General features: G+C 48.6%; 1 protein-coding gene across 4 annotated transcripts in view; it reads right to left on the bottom strand.

Moving 5' to 3' along the window:
• Positions 1 to 20,620, bottom strand: part of SIPA1L3 (signal induced proliferation associated 1 like 3) — a 236,349-nt gene that overhangs the window by 205,238 nt on the left and 10,491 nt on the right. The window contains exon 1 of one of the 4 annotated variants that reach the window (XM_047710002.1): positions 17,081 to 17,142. The exons of 2 other annotated variants lie outside the window; for them this stretch is intronic. The gene's annotated coding sequence lies outside the window, so the exon portion shown is untranslated. Of the gene's footprint in view, positions 1 to 16,565; positions 16,801 to 17,080; positions 17,143 to 20,620 lie in introns of those variants that run through there. One more of the 4 variants, XM_047710003.1, reaches the window with a different exon arrangement.

Genomic DNA, 20,620 nt, shown 5'->3' with positions numbered 1-20,620 from the left:
ACTGGCTGGAGAAAAAAGAAAAAGCAATTTTTTGGTTCATGTTACTGAAAAGCTCAGGGGTTGTTCTGATTTCCAGTTGCCCAAAGAATTTATCAAGAACCAATCATTTCCAATGTCATTTCTATTTCACCCTTTGGGCAAATGTGGCCCCTGTAGCATTAGGTTCATGCCCCACAACTAGCACCCTGGGAGAAAGAAAGCACCTCTTTCCTGGCAACTCTAGCAAGAGACATGTATAAATTCTGAACAGACTGACAGGGCTCATGAGCCCTTTCCCAAGCGAATCACTGGGGCAGAGAGGAGCGGAACAATTGGAGAGCCCCACGACTGTGCCCATTCTATATCCAAACCTCTTGGACCAGAATGTTTCCCAAGGTGGGTAGGTGGGCGGGGGCTTTTTTTAAAAAAAAAGCTGTTTTGTTCCAGTTTCTAAAAGTTCTTTTCCGAAAATGTGCAAAATACATACACATATAAAGAGAAAAATGAAAAAAATCTGCAAATACCCGAACTACTGAAGTTTTTAGAATCTGTAAACTCAAAATTGTGCATATAAGCACTGATTTGTTGAGTAGAAACCTATTCTGTATGACGGAGCATTTCATTAAGGCTGAGTCTTCAATAACAATACCCCCAAACTGAAAAAAGACAAATATTTTAGACATTTTTATGACTGTTCAGCCAATATGGGTTTGCCCTTTTCCCCTGAATTTCTTCTTGCTTTGAATCCCTACAGAAGGCTGTGGGTGTCTGCGAAGAACAATGATATTCTCTCAATTACTGTGTAATTATTGAAATCAGAAAGTGCCAGTGCGATAATCCTGCCAGCTAACGTACAGTTATCTATTGTATAACTTATAATTTCCAACTTATAAGATAGTTACCTCCTTCTATTCTCCAGGGCAGGGCTTGTGTCTGATTCACTGCTACCCCCTGCCTCCCCCCAGGCCTAGAGTAAGGAGTGTCGCACACAAAGCCGTGCTCAGTGAATGAATGAACTGGATGACCGAGGAGCAATTCTCAAAAGGAAAACACAAAAGAACTGTGAGTGGTTGCTGGGCCAAACCAGCAGCCGATATCCACTACACCTGCCCAAACAGACACTCCAGGAGCAAAGCCAGAGAATCCCAGCTGTTCCCAAGACTCCGGAAGAGGTGCCAATGCCCAGCCCAGGTTCAGAGCCTCACTGTCCAGGGAATGGGTGTGATCCGACGAGAAAGCTGTTTTTCAGATCTTTCGCAAGAGGAGAAACTTGAGGAAGGTGAATGTTCCTGCACTCCCACGCGGCACTGCGGGTGGGGGTGGGGGCAGTCAGGCCTGGGGCCTGCTCTCATATTGCTCACAGCCTAGGAGGTGGCAGATGTGCCTACAGGGAGCAGTGGGCTGCCTGGCACAGGGAAGAGGGCCCTGCACCAGCCGCCGCACCAGCCACCGTGAAGGAGGTGAGGCAGGTCCCAGCATGACCCTCACCATCAGGTCACACTCAGGGGCTGAGATCAGGAGCCAGAGCTGCACTGCACGCAGACACCTGGGAGTGATGTGGGAAACAAAGGCAGAAGAGAAATTATTAAATTTCCTTATTCCCTACAGCCCACTGACAAGTCCTTGAAACCAGAAGAGGGACCTTCTTCTAGGGACCCAGGTGCCTCAATGCTGACACTTGGCTAAGGACAAAAGGCCATCTTAGCCCGACCCCAACAAGCCTGTGAGTCTACTTTAACATATAAAAATTTCTTTGGGGGCGCCTGGGTGGCTCAGTGGGTTAAGCCGCTGCCTTCGGCTCAGGTCATGATCTCAGGGTCCTGGGATCGAGTCCCATATTGGGCTCTCTGCTCAGCGGGGAGCCTGCTTCCCTCTCTCTCTGCCTGCCTCTCCGTCTACTTGTGATCTCTCTCTGTCAAATAAATAAATAAATAAAATCTTTAAAAAAAAAAAATTCCTTTGGAAACTTCCTTTATCTCTACCCCCCAAGATACATGTTAGTAATTATCCCCCAAGTATATGACCCACCGATACACATCTGAAGGGTCTCATGACTGGGTTTTTACTCAACAGTAATAAACGACCTTTCCTAACAATAGCTGGCCCCTTCAGGATCCTGGAAGCCTTGTTTCCAAAATACTTGGGAGGTTTATGCTCTCCTTGACCCCCTCCCAACTTGAAAGTATATAATGGGCCACTCCTCACGACCCCAGTGCAGCTCTTTCTGCCCATGGACCCTGTCCCTGTGCTTTAATAAAACCACCTTTTTGCACCAAAGACATCTCAAGAATTCTTTCTTGGCCACTGGCTTCAAACCCTAACATTTCCTACATCAGGATCACTTGAATTTCTACAATAACCCCAAACCGTAGACAACACACATACATTCAATGAATGAGTCCTGTTGGCTGGTTCTTCTTTTTGGGTTGTTTTTTTTTTTAAATTTTATTTATTTACTTGACACAGAGAGAGAGATCACAAGTAGGCAGAGAGGCAGGCAGAGAGAGAGGGGGAAGAAGGCTCCCCGCTGAGCAGAGAGCCCGATGTCGATCCCAGGACCCTGGGATCATGACTTGAGCCGAAGGCAGCGGCTTAACCCACTGAGCCACCCAGGTTCCCCCGGCTCTTCTTTCTATTCTGCAGAAAGAAGTTATGCACTCGGCCAAGATCACAGAGCTAGCAGGTGGTGGAGCTGGGATCAATTCCAGACTCTATTCCCAAGCCCTAGCTTGAACTACAGAGCACTATCCAAGAGGAAAGATGCGGATGATGTTAAACAGTACTTCCTGAGTGCCTAAGATGCATCAGGCTCAAACTAAATCCTTTACGTACACTTATTTAATGCATTGAATGGCCCCTTCAGGTAGAAACCTCCATCATCCACATTTTACAGGTGACAAAACTGAGAGGTAAAGTGATAACTCCAGGGTCACACAGCTAGCAAGCAGCTGAGCTTTGAATCCAGCCACTGGACCCCGTTTTTAACCAGCACATGTTGATGCCATATACGGAAGAAGAGGAATGATGCCCTAGGCCAGGAGGTCAAAGAAAGTCCTTATTTTATGAGATATGTGTGTGTCATGCCTACTGCCTCGCCAGAGCTCAATGGATGAGAGGTAGCCAAGTGACCAAAGCTGGGCCAATCAGACCCCTGTCTCGGGGCCCTGGGCCTGTGGATCATGAGGCCAGCAGAAAATGCCTGTCCCAAGCTCCAGGAGGCATCTCAGAATTCATTTAGGTTTGGACATGGGCTTCTGTCATTTTCAACCCAGAGAACCTAGGCTAAGAACTTCCTACCTGGATCCCTCTCTGCCCTCATCTACTATCATTCTTCCCTTCCCTTCCCTTCCCTTCCCTTCCCTCATAGCCCTCTGGCCACCATGGCCTCCTTGTAGTTCTTGGAACATGCTCTACAAGCTCCTGCCTCAGGGCCTTTGCATTTGCTATGCTGTCTGGAATGCTCTTTCCCCAATGTTTCCACAGCTGGCTCCTTAGATTCAGGTCTTGATCAGAGTCACCTCTCTGGAGGTCAGCCCTGATCACCTCCGCCACTCTCCAGTCTTTCCCCCGGTCTGTTTTCTTCACAGTACATCTCACTACTTAACATGACATTATTTGTTTGTTTAGGCTCCAGTTCCCCTCCAGAATGTCAGTGCCAAAAGTATGGGGACTGTGCCTGTCCTGGGCCCTGCTGCGGCCCGGGCACTTGGGTGCCGTGTTGTAGGTGTTCAGGAAATACCTAAGTGATGATATCTGCCCCACACACTTCAGTACATCTCCTGCGCCCTTTATCCCCACCCTCTGAAACACGGAAAGGGGGGGGACAGAGAGAGAAACAATGACTCATATTTATCTGAGTGTTTACTATGTGGCAGCCACAGTTCTAAGCACGTTGCATGGATCATTTGATCCTCAGGAAAACGAAGGGCAGAAGCTACTATTACTCCATTATACAGAAGCTGAGGCACAGAGAGGGGTTCAGTTACTTGCCCAAGGACACCCAGCCAAGACAAGGCAAAGCTGAGCGGTGAAGCTGGCAGCTGCATGTCAGGCCTCATGCCATGCAGGTGGGCAAGCAGTTCCACAGATCCAGCAGCTCTGAGGCTGTCCTCCTTCTGTCCTATGCTAGCTTCCTGCTGAGCTCCCCACAACCAAGGCCCCAGAATGCTCCCCCCTGCTGCCTGTCCTCAAGTTTTGTCACCTGATGCCAGCTTTTCCCTTGGTTTAACCCAGCCATGGCGACAGAGGAGTCTTTCATTGACGTCACACAGTGGCCACCGTGGACTTCTTCTGAAGAGTACCCACAAAAACCGGGCCCCCATCAAGGGGGGCCCTGCAGGCTAAATCGTCTGAGGGCACCCACACCTGCCTGTGACCTCTACTGGCATTTAACCCTGTCACAGAAGTCCTGGCTGGGCCAGTGAGGCGGGGAACAGACCTAACCCAAGCCAGGACAGCCCAGGGGCAATCACAGGGACTAACGCCAAACAAAAGGAAGGTCTGCCGAGGAGCTGCAGGAAAAGCCTGAAAATACATTAGCAATAAAGACACCAGTCACTGACTCAGTCTACCCTTTTCCCAAACAGATTCTGCCTCATTCAAGTGGTGAGGTGTTAAGCGAGGTCTGTGCTCCAGGCTCCTCACTATGGATGGCGATGTCACCAAACTCCGACACCTAGATATTGCCCGGGACTGAGAGGTAAACACTCCAACATGCAGACAGGGGCCGGGCTGGTACTGAGCTTTTCAGGCTGGTCGGAGAGGATGGATTGTTCAATCAATACTACCAGAGACAACTGGTTAACTATTGGCAGGGGGCACGTTTAAGATCCATATCCCACACCTAACACCAGAGGGGGAAAAAAAAAAAATCCAGGTTTGGATATAAATAATGAAGCTCTACATTCGACTCTTGACCTCGGGGCTGGGAGTTCGAGCACCACAATAGGTGCAGAAATAACTTAAAATCTTTTTTAATTTTTTAAATTTACTTTATTTATTTTATTTACTCTAAAGATAAAGTAACTAGGAACAAAACATAGTGTTTATCTCATCTTAAAGGCCAAAGCACAAAAGCAAACAACAACATCAACCAAAAAAAAAAAACCAACAAAATTCAAAGGTAAACAACTCACTAGGGATGTAAACCTGCATCCTATAACACATGATTTCTACCTTTAGTAATATAAAGATCCCCTACAAACCAGTAAGAAATTAAAAGCTACCCCCTAGAAACCCGGAAAACTAACAAGGAAATGCCGATGGCTCAGAAACAGGCAAGTCTGCGAGGAATAATAACGCAAGTCCTTAAACATACTTTTACACTTTGTTCCAGTAATTGCGACCCCAGGACTTTGTCCTAACAAAAATCTAAGAAGCAAACAAAGATTTTATGTGCTCAGAGTCATAATAAGGAAAGGTGGAAATGAACAGAATGTCCAGGGCACTGCCAGGATGGAACATCAAGAAGTCATTAAAAAGAATGTGGCCGGGGTACCTGGTGGCTCAGTGGCTTACACAACTATCTTCGGCTCAGGTCATGATCTTGGGGTCCTGGGTTTGAGCCCCGCACTTGGTTCCCTGCTCAGCCTGCTTCTCTCTCTGCCTCTCCCCACCTTCTCATGTCCTTTTTTTCAAATGAACAAAATCTTTAAAAAAAAAAAAAAAGAAAAGAAAAAAAGAAAGAAAGAATGTGGTGGACCTTGACCTTGACCCAAAGCTGCGGTAGGCTCTCCAAGGCAGATCCTTAAAGGACAATGTAGTCTGCAGAACAACTTACCTAGAGAGTATGTTTCTAGAACAATTATACATGCGTGTACCAGAAATAGCTAATATGAGAGTACTTACCACATGCCAGGCACCTCTCTAACTTTTACATATATTAACATGATGAATCCTTACAGGCCAAGAGGTTAAGGCCATCACCATTTCACAGATGGGGAAAATGAGACACAGGATGATTAAGGCCCAACTCAGTTCATAACAAAACTGGGGTTTGAACCCATGCACTGTGGCCCCAGAGCCCAGGCTCTTAAACACCATCTACTACACACACAGCAAGAAGGGCACACTTAGTGTCACTCCAGGCAGGTGCCAGGGTCACCAGGGGAAAAAGGAACTGCCATGCTTTGCTTTACATATTGCTCTGCTGCTTGAAACGTTTACAATCAGCATGTGGCTTCTGTAAGTTTTAAATCAATAAAAAAAACGATCAATATTAAATTTCTGCCACATGACCTAAATGCAAGAAAGAGCAGGAGAGGACCAGCAGCTCTCAGTAAAGCTGAGCAGCGAGCAGGGCCAAAGTGCACCACCTTTCACCCACCCCACATGGAGACAGAGGTGGGGGACACCCCTCTCTCCCAGAGGACACCCTGTAAAGCCATGTGGCTGGCTCAGGTATCCCATGGGTCACACCCACACAGGGAGTGAGCTCCCTTTACACGTGGATCCCTGGAGGAAGAGATAAGAAGGGTTTGATGGACAAGGAGACTTTCTGCCCAATCAGTTAAGCAGGCTCGGGGCTCAAAGTCCGAGGGCCTACAAACACCTTATCTGGCCCACGCCTAAAGTTACCTATGTGTCAGCACCCAGAAAGTCCGTTTTCTGCCCTGTAATAAATACTGTAATAAAAGGCACATCAGGATCTAGGTTAGTGGGGACTGTGGAAGGGCCACCTCTGTGGACTTGAGCCCTTCCTGACTTCATCATTGTAGGACACAGACATCAGCTCCTCCTGGGAACGGGCTGTGTCAGCATCATGAATTAACAGCTGTGTCTGGACTGAGAGAGAGGGGAGCAAGGTCAGAATGCTGGTTGGGCTATCCAGGTTCCAACCCAGCCTTGACTCGCCCAATGACAAGGACCAAGATTTTAGTCTCCTTGGGCCTCAGTTTCCTCATCTGTAAAATGGGGAATAAGAGTGCACCATAAAGAGGGTCAAAAGAGACGTGTGTGAGTAGGACACCTCAGCCCATGTTCAAGGGGGCCAGGGACGGTCATTACTACCATCCTCCCAAACCTGCAGACCGAAGCCTCCAATCTCTCACCCCACTCACCACCCGCTGACTGATCCCGTAGCAAGATGTCAGGCATGCACTTGTCTCGAGCGCGGATGCCAGCACTGGGGTCGGGTACCACCCCTCCCCTCCCTCTGATAACACCTGCCTCCCTCCTCCTCCCACGATCACCCCCTCCATCAAGCTTCCAAGGCAACAAGAGGCAATGTCGGCGAGAACACTCAGAATAAAAGCAGAACCCTCTACCAGGCTCCCGCTCCTGCCCACCCTTCCACCCCCTTCCGAGACACACCACCCACATGGGCTACTCGCCCATTCCTCCACACACCTAACTCACTCCCGCCTCAGCACCTCCGCGCTGGTTGTTCTTCACGCCAGCACGCCTCTTGCCCCAGATTTCTCGGAAGGCTGGCACCTCTGTCCTGCCAGGGCGAAGCTCGCCCCCGAGCTCCCCCGCTATCCAGCCTCCCACAGCCCCCTCCACCTTCCAGGGTGCCTCTCATCGTTCTGCTTTAATCACTTCATAGCACTACTCATCCCCACCTGAAACAGCGGATTCATCTGTTTACTACTCTCTCTTCTGTGACCTTCAATGTGAACCTACACTCCAGGAGGACAGGCCTTCCCAGGCTCTGACCCCAGCCTTCAGGAGGCCTGCAATGCTCAGTAAGTATCTGCCAAAGGAACAAGTCAGGGACTGGATGAATTAATGAATTCGACATCATTCTGGATCAACTCTTCCCCCCCCCCCAGAGGGAGTAAATGTGTTGTAATCTCCAGAAGAAAAGAAAGCCCTTAGGTAGCGCGCAACAGAATGCCTAACTGATCCCAAGGCATCCGATGATTTCATGCGTGCTCGTGCTCCAAAGAATTTATGACCCAGACAACACTGCCTGGGGTCACGGCTTGCCCCTGGCGAGGCTACTAGGAGAGCCCCTCCAATGGAGCAGAGCCCTTTTTTGTTCTTTTGTCTAGGAATGGAGTTTCCGATCACAAGAAATTCAGATGCTCAAAAACCCAAGCATAAGGGTTTAATCCCCTGGCGTGAAGCAAGAACTCTCTAGAGGCTGTAGGTCTGATAATATGTGGCCAGTGAAAGAGAACAAAAATGGAAATGTCAACAGCAGCCTGGAGTCATCTCTCCCTGGTGACATAGGGTGACACACACCGGCTCCACCTGGCCAAAGGTAAGGCCCGCAGCACCTGTGCCTAAACAATGAGGTATCTGTGACGGTTCGTCTGTTTATCCCCAAACCAAGAGGAGGCTTGCCAACAGCGGAGACCGGTACACATCGAATGAATGAACGCGAAAACAAAGACGACTTGAATCACCAAAGGGAAAAACTGCAGACCAGAAGCCACCAGCCCAGTTGTTCGATACTAATTTCTAATGTAAACAAAAGTTCAAAAGAGTCGATACCCTCAGGATACCTGAATAATAGATGAGGGAGGTTTCTCTCTGGAGAAATATTCCTAATAAAAATGCTAATAAATGAAGAGGAGGACAGAACTACAAATGTCACAATTTTTGCAAACCCCAAGTGATATCATGGGTCTAGGAAATGGTTATTTCCAGCCAGTAACTCTACAGAACATGACAGAGAGAGATCATGGGCTTTGCCCACCTGCTGACAGAACACGCAACAGCAGCCTGGAGAATTCACTGCCATCCCCGCCTCTCTCTCTCTCTCTCTCTCACACACACACACACACACACACACCCAGGCATCCCTATTGTTAGTTATTTTAATCAGGACCATAATATTGTCATTGTGCCCTTAAAAAAAATTCTTATCTTTCATAGATAAAAAACAAACTATTTGGGCACTTGGGTGGCTCAGTGGGTTAAGCCGCTGCCTTCGGCTCCGGTCATGATCTCAGGGTCCTGGGATCCAGCCCCGTGATGGGCTCTCTGCTCAGCGGGAAGCCTGCTTCCCTTCCTCTCTCTCTGCCTGCCTCTCTGCCTACTTGTGATCTCTCTCTGTCAAATAAATAAATAAAATCTTTAAAAAAAAAAAAAAAACCTATTTAACTTTAAAATCATCCCATGGGGGCAGATGGTGGCCCTTACAAATAAAACCAGAGTAGTCTTAGGTAAACTGAAACTATTTACTTTCTTCACAAGGTGTCTAGAGGCAATTAAAGAGAAAGCTTGACTCAGAGAAGTGGCTTGTGAGTACTGTCACTGTCAACAGCTGACGATCAGATGGCATCTTTCTCTTGGGGCTTCAAGTCAGTGTGGGTAAAGCTAGAGTCCTCATTGTGGCCCCCACGGCCACACACAATCGACCGGCCCCTCTCATTCCCCTCCACCTTTCTTCCCTCCCCCTCACCCGCTCCCTGTACTTATTTTGCCCCAAATGCTCTTCCCTCAGATACCCACACAACTCCCGCACTCCCCTTCCTCACCTCTGCTCTAATGTCATCTCCTGAAAGAGGCCTGCCCTGACCCACCGCTCTCTACAACAGCATCACATGTCTTCAAAAATTAGAGACCACCCCATGCTGCTTATTGTGTGTACCCTCCTTTACTGTTTTTCACACCCATTCTCTCTTTTGGACTTACTATATACACTTTGTTTCTTTACTATCTTCCCTTTCACAATGTAAGCCCCATGAGGACCTTCATTTGTTTTGTCCGTTACTGACTTTCCAACTCCCAGAACAGTGCAGGAACAAAACAGGTGCTCAAGAAGTATTTGTGTAATAAATCAAAGAATCAAAAGGGGCATCATCTTGAGGTACCATCCTGGTTGTCTGGCAGCTCCTCTTTAGGGAACACTTCGAACTAGTAAAGCTGCTGGCTGCCTAATCCAACAGTGAATCTCTCCTTTTATCTTAGCAGGTTTTCTTAGCCTAGAACAAGTCCTGTGAAATAAAGACTATACTTCCCAGACCCCTTGCAACTATAAATGGTACTAGGACTAAGTACTGAGCAAGAATCTGAATGTAGAAAATGTGTGTGCTCCTTCCATTAAGTCTTTTAGACTCTTTAGAGACAGGGGTGCCCAAGTTCATCCCTTTTTCCCAGCTTGCTGGGATGCCATGGCTGGAGCCTGAGCAGCCATCTTGAATCATGAGGCAGGAGGACAAGGATGATGGATCAAAGTGGTAGAAGAAGCCCGGGTCCAAGATAAGAATGCAGTACTGGGCTCCTTTATGTGACAGAGAACTAAACTTCTATCTTGCTTAGGCCACTGTCCTTTTGTTTTATATGCAGTTTTCTATTTTATGCAGTTGAACCTACCGGGATCAAAAAGCTCTGCAGAGTGAGTGAACAGGTCCTACATCTACATCCATGTATAACAACGCCCACAAACTGAGGACCATTCCAAAGAAGAGAGAATCACTGTGAGCTGTGGATACACAAAAAGCTATCATGGAGCTGGGGAGAGGGCAAACAGGGGAGAAGGAACAACCAAGGAAAGGATGACATGAGAATCCCAAAATGTACAGTTAGGTTAAACAGGCTGCCTCAGGGTCCATAACCAGAATACAGCTGACCTGGAAACGACGCAGATTGGAACTACGCAGGTCCACGTAGTCCATACAGTACTATAAATGCGTTTTCTCTTCCTCGTGATTTTCTCAATAACATTTTCTTTTCTTCGGCTTAGTTTAAGAATACAGTACATAATACATATCACATATAAAACATGTGTTAATCATGTTAATCATAGCAGTACTATGCTGCCAGTAAGGCTTCTAACCAATAGTACACAATTAGTAGTTAAATTTCTGGGGAGTGAAAAGTTATACATGGATTTTTCAACTACATGGTAAGTATGCACCCCTAACCCCCACCTAGTTCCAGGATCGAGCGTACATAAAAAACACCTACAGATCAGTACTAAAAAGTAGCCATAAGTGATGACCAAGCTACATCTCGAAGAAGAGTAAAAGATATTCTGTCTTATTAGTCTTCACAGAAGCACAACTGAAACCACAGAATCTCATTTTGTATCTGGCAAAAAATAAAAAAACGCTTTACCAAACCGAGCCCTTGGCGACAAGGTTTAGAGAACAGTCTGACAATATTTGGCAAAGTCAAAGATGATCACATCCTACAACCCATCAATCTGGTCCCCAGTACACCCCCAAAGAAATTCTCATCGATGCCTACTAGGAAATATGTGGAACAACATTCACAGTAGCCCATGAATAGCAAAAAATCTAGAAACTAGTGAAACGCTCATTGGCATGCAAATAACAAACACAAAAAATGTGGCATATTCAGCCAGTGAAATATCACACAGCAGTAAAAAACAGAATGAACTACAGCTATCTGAAAACAGTCTGGCTCAATCTTAGAATCACAATATTATGTGAAAAATGCAAGTCCCACAAGACTATCCATCATTTGTAGACAATATCATTAGTATAAAGTTCAAACATAATTTTTTTATAAAGATTTTATTTATTTATTTGACAGAGATCACAAGTAGGCAGAGAGACAGGCAGAGAGAGAGGAAGGGAAGCAGGCTCCCCGCCGAACAGAGAGCCTGATGCAGGGCTTGATCCCAGGACCCTGGGATCATGACCTGAGCCAAAGGCAGAGGCTTTAACCCACTGAGCCACCCAGGCGCCCCCACAATAGTTTTTAAGATAAAGAATGACAAACAACAAATTCAAGGTGCTGGTCACCACCAGGAGGGCAGGCAGGGGGTGGGATGGGAAGTACCATAACACAGGTTCATGTGTTATTGCTCCTGTTCTCATTCCTGGGCAGGCAGATATTTTATAACAGATATTTTAGGTGAACGCCAAAATGCCAGTGTATCGTGCACTAAGGATTCTGATTAATCCGCTGTTGTGTGCCTAGAGACCATCTTTTAAAAAATGGAATACATTGAGAAAGCGGTGAGGAAGCATGTTCACCAAGTGACTGACAGATGGGACCAGTGAGGGAGGACGCAGGAGTGGAGGGGATAAAGTAGTAGGTGGCTTCTGCTTCATGGTTTGTCCCGCCGTCACTTACATATTCATATCCATAAGAAACGGTTCTGGAAATAAACTCAAAAAGTATGGCGCCCTGGTTCAGCAACTCCAGAGCTAGACCGCCAGAGACCGCGTGTCGCGTGCCGACTGCACTGCTCCCCAGGAGCAGGCAGGAGGGAGGGAAGCAGGGAGGGCCCATGGCAAGTCACTTAACTTGGCGGGTCTGTTTCTGTATCTGAAAAGGGAGGCTGGTAACAGTGCCTACTTTGTGGGGCTGTGGCGAAGACAAAGTGGGTTGGTTCATAGTTCCTCTACACAAGGTAAGCCCTTAATGAGACTGGTTATTATTATTATCATTAGTCTAACTTCAAACATCTAGTAGGGAGGTATGAGCTGAGCAATTATCTAGTTAGGGGCTGCAAAGAATCAGTTTAACCCCCAGATGTGCTCCCTTCCCAGATACCTGCAGCCTTTGTAAGGGGCCTGGTGCCCGGCCTACCCCAAGCACTTCCTTAACAGACGGCAAATGAACACGTGCTGCCTTACTGCCTCCTAGACTGTCCGGACAGACACTTCTAGATGCCGCTACTGGCATGTCCATTCCTCTTTTTCTTCAATACTGACCCTTCATTTAGGGTGGTGATAAGCCCAGCTTTTTTTCTTTTTTTTTTTTAAGATTTTAATTATTTATTAGATACATACACAGAGAGAAAGCACAAGTAGGGGAGCAGCAGGCAGAGGGAGGGGGTGAAGCAGGCTCTCCGCCAAGCAGGGAGCCCAATGTGGGGCTTGATCCCAGGACCCTGGGATCATGACCTGAGCTGAAGACAGACGCTCAACTGACTGAGCCACCCAGGTGCCCCGGTGAAAAGCCCAGCTTTAAAAACTTCATTTCCAAGACTTCCCCGTAGCTAGGGGTGGCATGCCGTGGGGTTCTCTCACCAAAGCGACACAAGTAGAAGTCAGCTGAAGATTTTCAAGGAAGGTCGTAGTTTCCTGATAGAGACACTGACTCCCTTCCCTTAAGAGTTTTGCTTCTTCCTGCCTGTGACAAGGATGTGGGGCTGGAGGCAGAAGAGCCTTCCTATCACTGTGAGGTAAAGGACAGCAGCGACGCAGAGAGAGAGGAGCCCAGGACACAGGAGTAATGGTAAGTTGTGCCACCACCTTCTCCTGCTCACCTCAGCACTTCTCCTCACATGAGAAAATGAAGGCTGTGGTAGTCTCTAAAGATGGCCCCCCCAGGCCCCACCCCTTGGAACTCAAGTCCTACATCAGCCCTTCCATGCTACATGAGGGCTGACCCTGTGACTCACTTGAGCCAACGGAATGAGGCTGAAGTGAGCTGAGCCAGTTCTGAAAGAGGCCGTCAGAGGGCTCAGGAAGCCCTGGGCTGCCATGTTGTAAGTCCACAGCCAGTCTACTGGCTGGCGAGGCCACACGGAAGAAGAACAGAGACCACAGTGAGGGTGGCCCAGCCACTCCAAGGTGTCACACGAGTAAAAGAGCTTGAGGGTCCCAGCTCCATCCACCCTTTGTCTGTAGCCACCTAAGAAACCCCCATCAAGACCAGCAGGAAAGCCATCCACATAAGGCTCAGTAAACCGGGGTTCGTCATTTTAAGGCTTTATGTTTTGGGGTGCTTGTAGGAATAGAGAACTGGAAGAAACCTCTACCTTGTACACCGCTGTGCAAGCTTCACAAAGCCCAATATATTCCATAATTAAAGGACCACCTAAAAATCAAACATGCCCATTGATCCAAGATCCCCACCAAATGGGTTGGTGGATACGGATAACAAAGATCCTTAAAATGAAAACGCACAAACCTCCTCTTATTTTGTTAACAAGTACTCATTAGGCACAACTGATCTGCATTAAGGGTGATGAATCTATTAATCACTTTTATAATTAAAAAGCATTTAAAGTAGACAGTTCAAAGTTGTGCTGGACCTGGTGAGAACCCTCCAGAAAATACATCTCCGATCTGGGCCAGAGCTATCATTATGTTAATGCTACTTCATATTCATTCTCAAAGGCTGAGAGCTTAAGTTAACAAGGTGGCAAAGCAGGTTGGATGCCTGCAATCTAATTAAAGAAGTCTATCGATAAAAATAATTTGAAAAAAAAAAAAAAAAGCCACAGAAACAAAGGGAATGAGCATGAGGGATGGCCTGGCCAAATAAATTATGGTACACCCACACCACCCTGTGTTACGCAGCCATTAGAAGAGCAAATGTGGAGGCGCCTGGGTGGCTCAGTGGGTTAAAGCCTCTGCCTTAGGCTCAGGTCATGATCCCAGGGTCCTGGATCTCGTCGGGCGTCGGGCTCTCTGCTCTGCAGGGAGACTGCTGCCCCCCTCTTTCTCTGCCTGCCTCTCTGCCTAATTGTGATCTCTGTCTGTCAAATAAATAAATAAATAAAATCTTTAAAAAAAAAGGGCACAAATGTGAGTGCCACCTATGAACTTGAAGGCATTTCTACGTGGTATTGCTGCGTCAGAAAAGCCAAATGCAGGAAAATGAGGGTAATATTATCCCTTATGGGATAACATTTCTCTATATAGGATTATATAACCATGGGGGCAAATGTGGAAAGACCTATACAGTACTTGGTTGTTACTCTGAGCACAGGACTGTGGGAGGATGCGGACATGGACGTGGGGCAGAGAGGAGTCCACAAAACAGGGACAGAAAAAAGTTTAAAGGGGGCTTGGATTCCTAATTCTCACTCCCATTTAGCAATTATTCTCTATGTATTAGACATGGTGCTAACTGCGTCACCTGATCTCACTTGAACTTATTGAAGGCAGGAATTATCAATTATTCCCATTTTCCAGATAAGGAAACAGAGGCCTGGAGAAGGTAAACACTGTGCCCAGATTGTGGGCAGTGCTGGGACCTGAGCCTTATGTGCAGTGGCCTCTCAGGAGGGGCCTCAACCCAGCTCCAAAACCACTCACTTGGAGCTCGAAGGGCATGGTTCGATGCTGCAGGAGCCGCTCCGCTGACACTTTGCACATCCTTAATATAGCGGCAGGCCCAGAGGTGTGATGGTGTATGATGCAGCGGGAAGTCCGCCAGCACCTCAGTCCCTCAGTGTCTCATGCTGTCGGAAGAAATCCAAGAGGGCCACTAACCTGGATCCACGGAGCCTGGGGAAGCCCTGCCCACGGTATTTTTACAGACCCAGCCGCTGACACCAGGAGCCAGAGGATTGATGGGGTGTCAGCTACGACAGAGACTCACCGAGTTCACCATTTAATTAAAATCTGTTCAGCCCCAGGACGAGAATGATGGCCGGGTAAAGCACGGAAGACCAATAAACAGTGCCTGGCCGGTTAATTCTTATTTCCAAGGCATTCCCCGACCTTCTGCAGGAACACCACGCAGGATGTGGCAATAAGGCAGGCTTCCCATATACAGGGGGACATGTGTATGTCTGGGTGGCGTCTCCCACAAAGCCTCCCCACCTGAATGAACCCGCACACATCGTCCACACTCACCAGGGCCAAGGCCATCCATCCCCTGCCACGTGAATCCGGGCTGCCTGGGATGAGCCACCGGCAGGGCCAGGACTGAACAGACTGAAGCGGCTGACGGGCAGGAAGCCAGAGGCCTGGACGCCTCGGGCAGGCCCCATGAGGATCAAAGGGAGGGTGTGGGTATGCCACCTCCCCACAGCTGCAGGTCGGTGACACTCTAACTCAAACCCCAAGAGCGGACAGCCGTCCGTCCTCTGACAATATTGTACCTGATATCATAAATTCATTCATAAAATAATTTATCCCACACCTACCACAAGTCCCTACGCTTTTATGGAGCCTGTAGCTGGTGGGGGGGGGGGGGAAGCAAATGATAAGCAATTATGTCAAGGGCTAATAAATGCTATGAAGAAAAATAAAGCACATTTAAAGGGCTAAGAATCGTGGAGAAGGTGCTATTTAGTAAGGACAGAGGCCTCATGGAGAGGGTGACATTTGAGCAGAGACCTGAAGTGGAATCTAAGGGAAGTATTCTAGGCAGAGGGAACAGCCAGGTCAAAGACCCTGAGGGAGGAAGAGTAGGAGGAAGAGGAGGAGGCCCAAGCTGCTGGAGTACAGCCAGCAGCAGTTGAGAAGTCAGAGATAAGGCCAGAGAATTGGGGGGGGGGGGCGGGCACAGGGACAGCTGACACTGAGTACCACTGGGTGCCCAGGCTGTGAGCATTTTACATAATGAGTCGTTGGAAAGGCCTGTGGACACTGCTCCTATTTCTCGCTTCATCAGATGAGGACATGGAGGCCCAGAGAGGGAAAGGAACCCACCTGAGGCCACACAGCTCCTCTGTACCAGGGATGTCCCATAGCCCCTGGCAGATAAGTCTGCATCCCACAGGTGCTCAGCATTCACGGAATGATTCCTTCCTTGGGGGAGAAATAGCCTCCATTTTCTTCTCACTCCCTCAACACTCCACCCACCTTTCTTCACAGTTAGGAGCAGACAGGTAAACATTTCACGCCAGAGGAGGGGGTGGGGGGGCGGGAGAAAGAAAACAAAAAAGGCACCAGTCTCACTCCTGAAACCGAGAAACACATCGTTACCTTTCTCTGCTCTACAAGTTACCAGCAAACTTAGCAAACGTCACTCACCCCAGAGCCAGCCGGAGCGCACCCCGATCCCAGAGCCGGCAGGTGACCGGGAAGGTGACCTAGGGGAGCTCGCGGGCGCCGGGTCTGCTCCCGGCAAGGGGCAAGGCCACCTGCCCGCGCGCCGCCGCCGGCTCCCCCCCTCCCGCCGCGGGTGTCTGGAATGCGGAAACGGCAACCTGCCGCGCCGGCTCCCATCAGCGACTCTCCCAGCGGCCGCAAGCACTCGGCGGCCGCGAAGCGAACCGGCGCGCTCCCAAGGAGGGCCGCTTCGCCCACAGTCCCTGGGCGGAGGGAGCGGGGAGAGATCGGGGGAAGGAATCCTTACTCACCAGACACGTGGTCTGAGGAGCCTGAATGGGCTGCAGAGAAAGCTCAAAAGTAACAAAGACGGCTCGCCGGCGAGCGCCGACCCAGGAGCGGGCCACCTGTTCCCAGGGGCGAGCCAGGGCTGGATCCGTGCCCACCGCCTCCCCTGGCCCCCGGCTGGCGCCCGCCGGCTCCATTCACAAACTCACCATCCGAAGGTGGGCTCCTTTCCCTGGGCGGGCTTCCCGTCCTCTCGCTCCCTCGCTCACAGAGGCAACGCAGCTTAATGATTAAGCACCGCTGCTGGGCCCCTCCGGCCAGCTTTGCAAGCACAGCCTCATGGCTCTGCCTAATAATAACAACGGCTAGAAAACAGGAGGGCTCACCCTGCACCAGGCACCCCGTAAGCACTTGGCGGGAGTTCTCTTCCCCAGCCCTCACAGCTACCCTCTTAGTGTGTACTATTATCATTCCTATTTCACAAATGAGAAAATTCAGGAACAGAAGTCATAGGCTGGAGGTCACACTGCAAGGAAGTGGTCTGGAGCAGAGGTAACCCAGAAGAGCAAGGCTCTGGGTTTCCAGTCTTAACCACTGCACCAGATCTCCTTTGCAAGATGACAGAGGTCCCCCACTGGGCCCTGGCTGCTGCATCTGTAAAATGGGGTGAATGGGAGAGTTAGGTCAGTAGAGTGAGCACTTAGCCTAACCCACAAAAAATGCTCAACAGTCATCAGCTGTAGTTATGACATGCAGCCCTCAATCAGATTCAGCCTCAACCTTGAAAATAGGGGGTGATCATGGTCATGGTGTTTAAATCCTGGGCAGCTGAGTGGGGAAAAAAGAATAAAGATTCTTAACTGCCCTTCTCATTCACACACACAAAAAATACTGATGACCCTTGAACATGGGTTTGAACGGGGCAGGTCCACTTGCATAGCTCTTAGAGTACAGCGGTATAAACGTACTTTCTCTTTGACTTTCTCAATAGCATTTTCTTCTCCAGCTTTATTACAAAAATACAGCATATAATACAACATACAAAATATGTGAATGTGATCGGTAAGGCTTCAGGTCAATAACAGGCTATTAGGAGTTAAGTTTGGGGGGGCGTCAAAAGTTATACACAGATTTTTGACCATGAGGGGGCTGGTTCTCCTAACCCCTGAGTCATTCAAGGGTCTACTGTCCAGCGTGTATTAAGTGCTCTCTGCAGTTCTAAGCGCTGTACATACTTTCATGCACTGAATCCACCCAACAATCTAGAAGCCAGAATCACTACCAGCTTCAGGTAGTAGATACAGCCCACGTGTATCTACACTGTGACCATAAGCACAAGCAACAGGCATCCACAGGAAACAGTCTGCAAAATGGTCACTTTCACAGACTGCTGGAAGGAGAGGGCAGGCTTATTAAATGGTAACTTAATTATTCAATTAATAAGTCCCATTTGGGGCACCTGGGTGGCTCAGTGGGTTAAGCCTCTGCCTTCGGCTTGGGTCATGAACTCAGGGTCCTGGGATTGAGCCCCGCATAGCTTTGGGCTCTCTGCTCAGCAGGGAGCCTGCTTCCCGCCCCCCTCTCTCTGTCAAATAAATAAATAAAATCTTAAAAAAAAAAAGTCCCATTTGTTGGGGCACCTGGGAGGCTCAGTCAGTTAAGGGTCTGCCTTCAGCTCAGGTCGTGATCCTGGAGTCCCAGGATTCAGCCCCAAGCCCCGGCTCCGTGGGAGTCTGCGTCTCCCTCTGTCCCTCCTCCCCCTGCTCATGCTCCCTCTCTCAAATAAATAAAATCTTAAAAAAAAAAAAAGCCCCATTTGTTAATAGCAGAGGTCATACTCGTGAGCACTTATCATGTGCCAGCGACGGGGGTAAGCACTTGACCAGTCTCTTCTCCTTTTATCCATCCAGCCACCTTATGAGCCAATTCTCAGAAGGGGAAACTGAGCCTCTACGAGGAGCCCTTCGAACAGCAACTGGTCAAGGAGAAGGGAGAGCCAAGTGTTTCTGAGCAGAGCAAATGCTCTCAAACACCTGCACACTGCCCCAGACTGCTGCCTCACTATTCAGCTTGCATGTGCCTGGATTTTCAGATAAAACACTGGATTCCTCGGGTGCTTGGGTGACTCAGTCGGTTAAGCATCTGCCTTGGCCTCAGGTCATGATCCAGGGTCCTAGCATGGAGTCCCAAGTCAGGCCCCCTGCTCAGCGGGGAGCCTGCGTCCCCCTTTGCCGCACCCCCCACCCCTCCCATGCACACGCATGCTCTCTCTCTTGCAAAAGTGGATGAATAAAATCTTTAAAAAATATATACTGGATTTCTCAACAAGGCCAGCATCTCCTATGGTACTGAGACTAGGTACACCTTCTCGAAGGTGGACATGAGTAGAGAACAAAAGCGATGTCCTGATTCAGGTAACTATAAAACAAAGTGTGTAAGTACAATGACATGAAAATGTAGGAGTCTGATGCTTCTACTTTGTTTTACTAACTTCTGCAGCAGATTCAGTCATTTGCCTACCAATTCCAAACCCCTCTTCAAGTTCTTTCCTAAATATTACTCCAATTTTATTCCTATCGCCACTCTCCTCCCAACAGTCATGTGCTTCACGGAAAGATGGTTCCAGCCTCCAGCCCTGAGAGTAAATCCTGATGGGCTCTTGACTGTGATTTGCCCAGGCCTGGTCACGTGTCACAATGCTGGCCAATGAGATATGAGGGGAATCTGAGAGGCGGGGTGTCTAGGAAAGGTCTCCTCATTTGTTAGAGCTAAATGGTCAGTAACAGATGCCCTCTTTCTGTTGCTAGATATAGCCTTGTCAGGTGTGACTACAGGAGCTGTGGCAGTCACCCTGTGGCCATGAGGATGAGTCTGAGGACATGGGAGACAAACCAAGGATGGCAGAGTGGCATAACATAGAGGGCTTGCTTACAGGTATTGTGGAAGTGCTTAATTAGTCAATTCTGGTGCTGCCGATCTATGGGCTTGTTATGTGAGATCATAAATCTGACCAGGCCACTATCATCTGGGTTTCCTATTCCAGTAGGTCAGTGGTTCCCAAAATGTGCTCTTGGGCCCAGGAGCACTAGTAGCACCTGGGTACTTGACAAAAATCCAGATTCTTGGGTGCTTGGGTAACAGGCGGTTAAGCATCTGCCTTCGGCTCAGGTTGTGATCTCACAGTCCTGGGATCCAGCCCCATGTCAGAGTCCTTGCTCAGCAGGGAGTCTGCTTGTCCCTCTCCCTTGTCCCTCCCCTCTCACGTGCTTGCTCTCTCTCTCAAATAAATAATATATATATTTTTTAAATGCAGATTCTCAGGGCGCCTGGGTGGCTCAGTTGGTTAAGCAACTGCCTTCAGCTCAGGTCATGATCCTGGAGTCATGGGATCAAGTCCCGCATCCGGCTCCCTGCTCCTCTGGGAGACTGCTTCTCCCCTCTCATGTTCTCCCTCTCTCTCAAATAAATAAATAAAATCTTAAAAAAAAAAATGCAGATTCTCAAGCCAGACCTACTGAATCAGAAACTCTGGGTGGGGTATGGCAATCTGTATTTCAACAAGCACTCCCGGGGATTCTGCTGTCTGCTCAGGTCTGAGGGCAGCAAACCAATGCAGAAACACACAGTGAGTTCAGAGTGAGGCCTCTGGAGTCATACACCCTGGGTCCAAATCTTGTCACTACCATTTTCTAGCCGTGCGACGTTGGGCAAGTTATTTAAACTTAATTGTCCCATCTGCAAAAAGGGGA

Source organism: Lutra lutra, chromosome 17 (assembly GCF_902655055.1).
Source record: "Lutra lutra chromosome 17, mLutLut1.2, whole genome shotgun sequence".
NCBI lineage: Eukaryota > Metazoa > Chordata > Mammalia > Carnivora > Mustelidae > Lutra > Lutra lutra.
The sequence above is the reverse complement of the archived record's forward strand: the minus strand, read 5'-3'. Positions and strand labels throughout refer to the sequence as shown.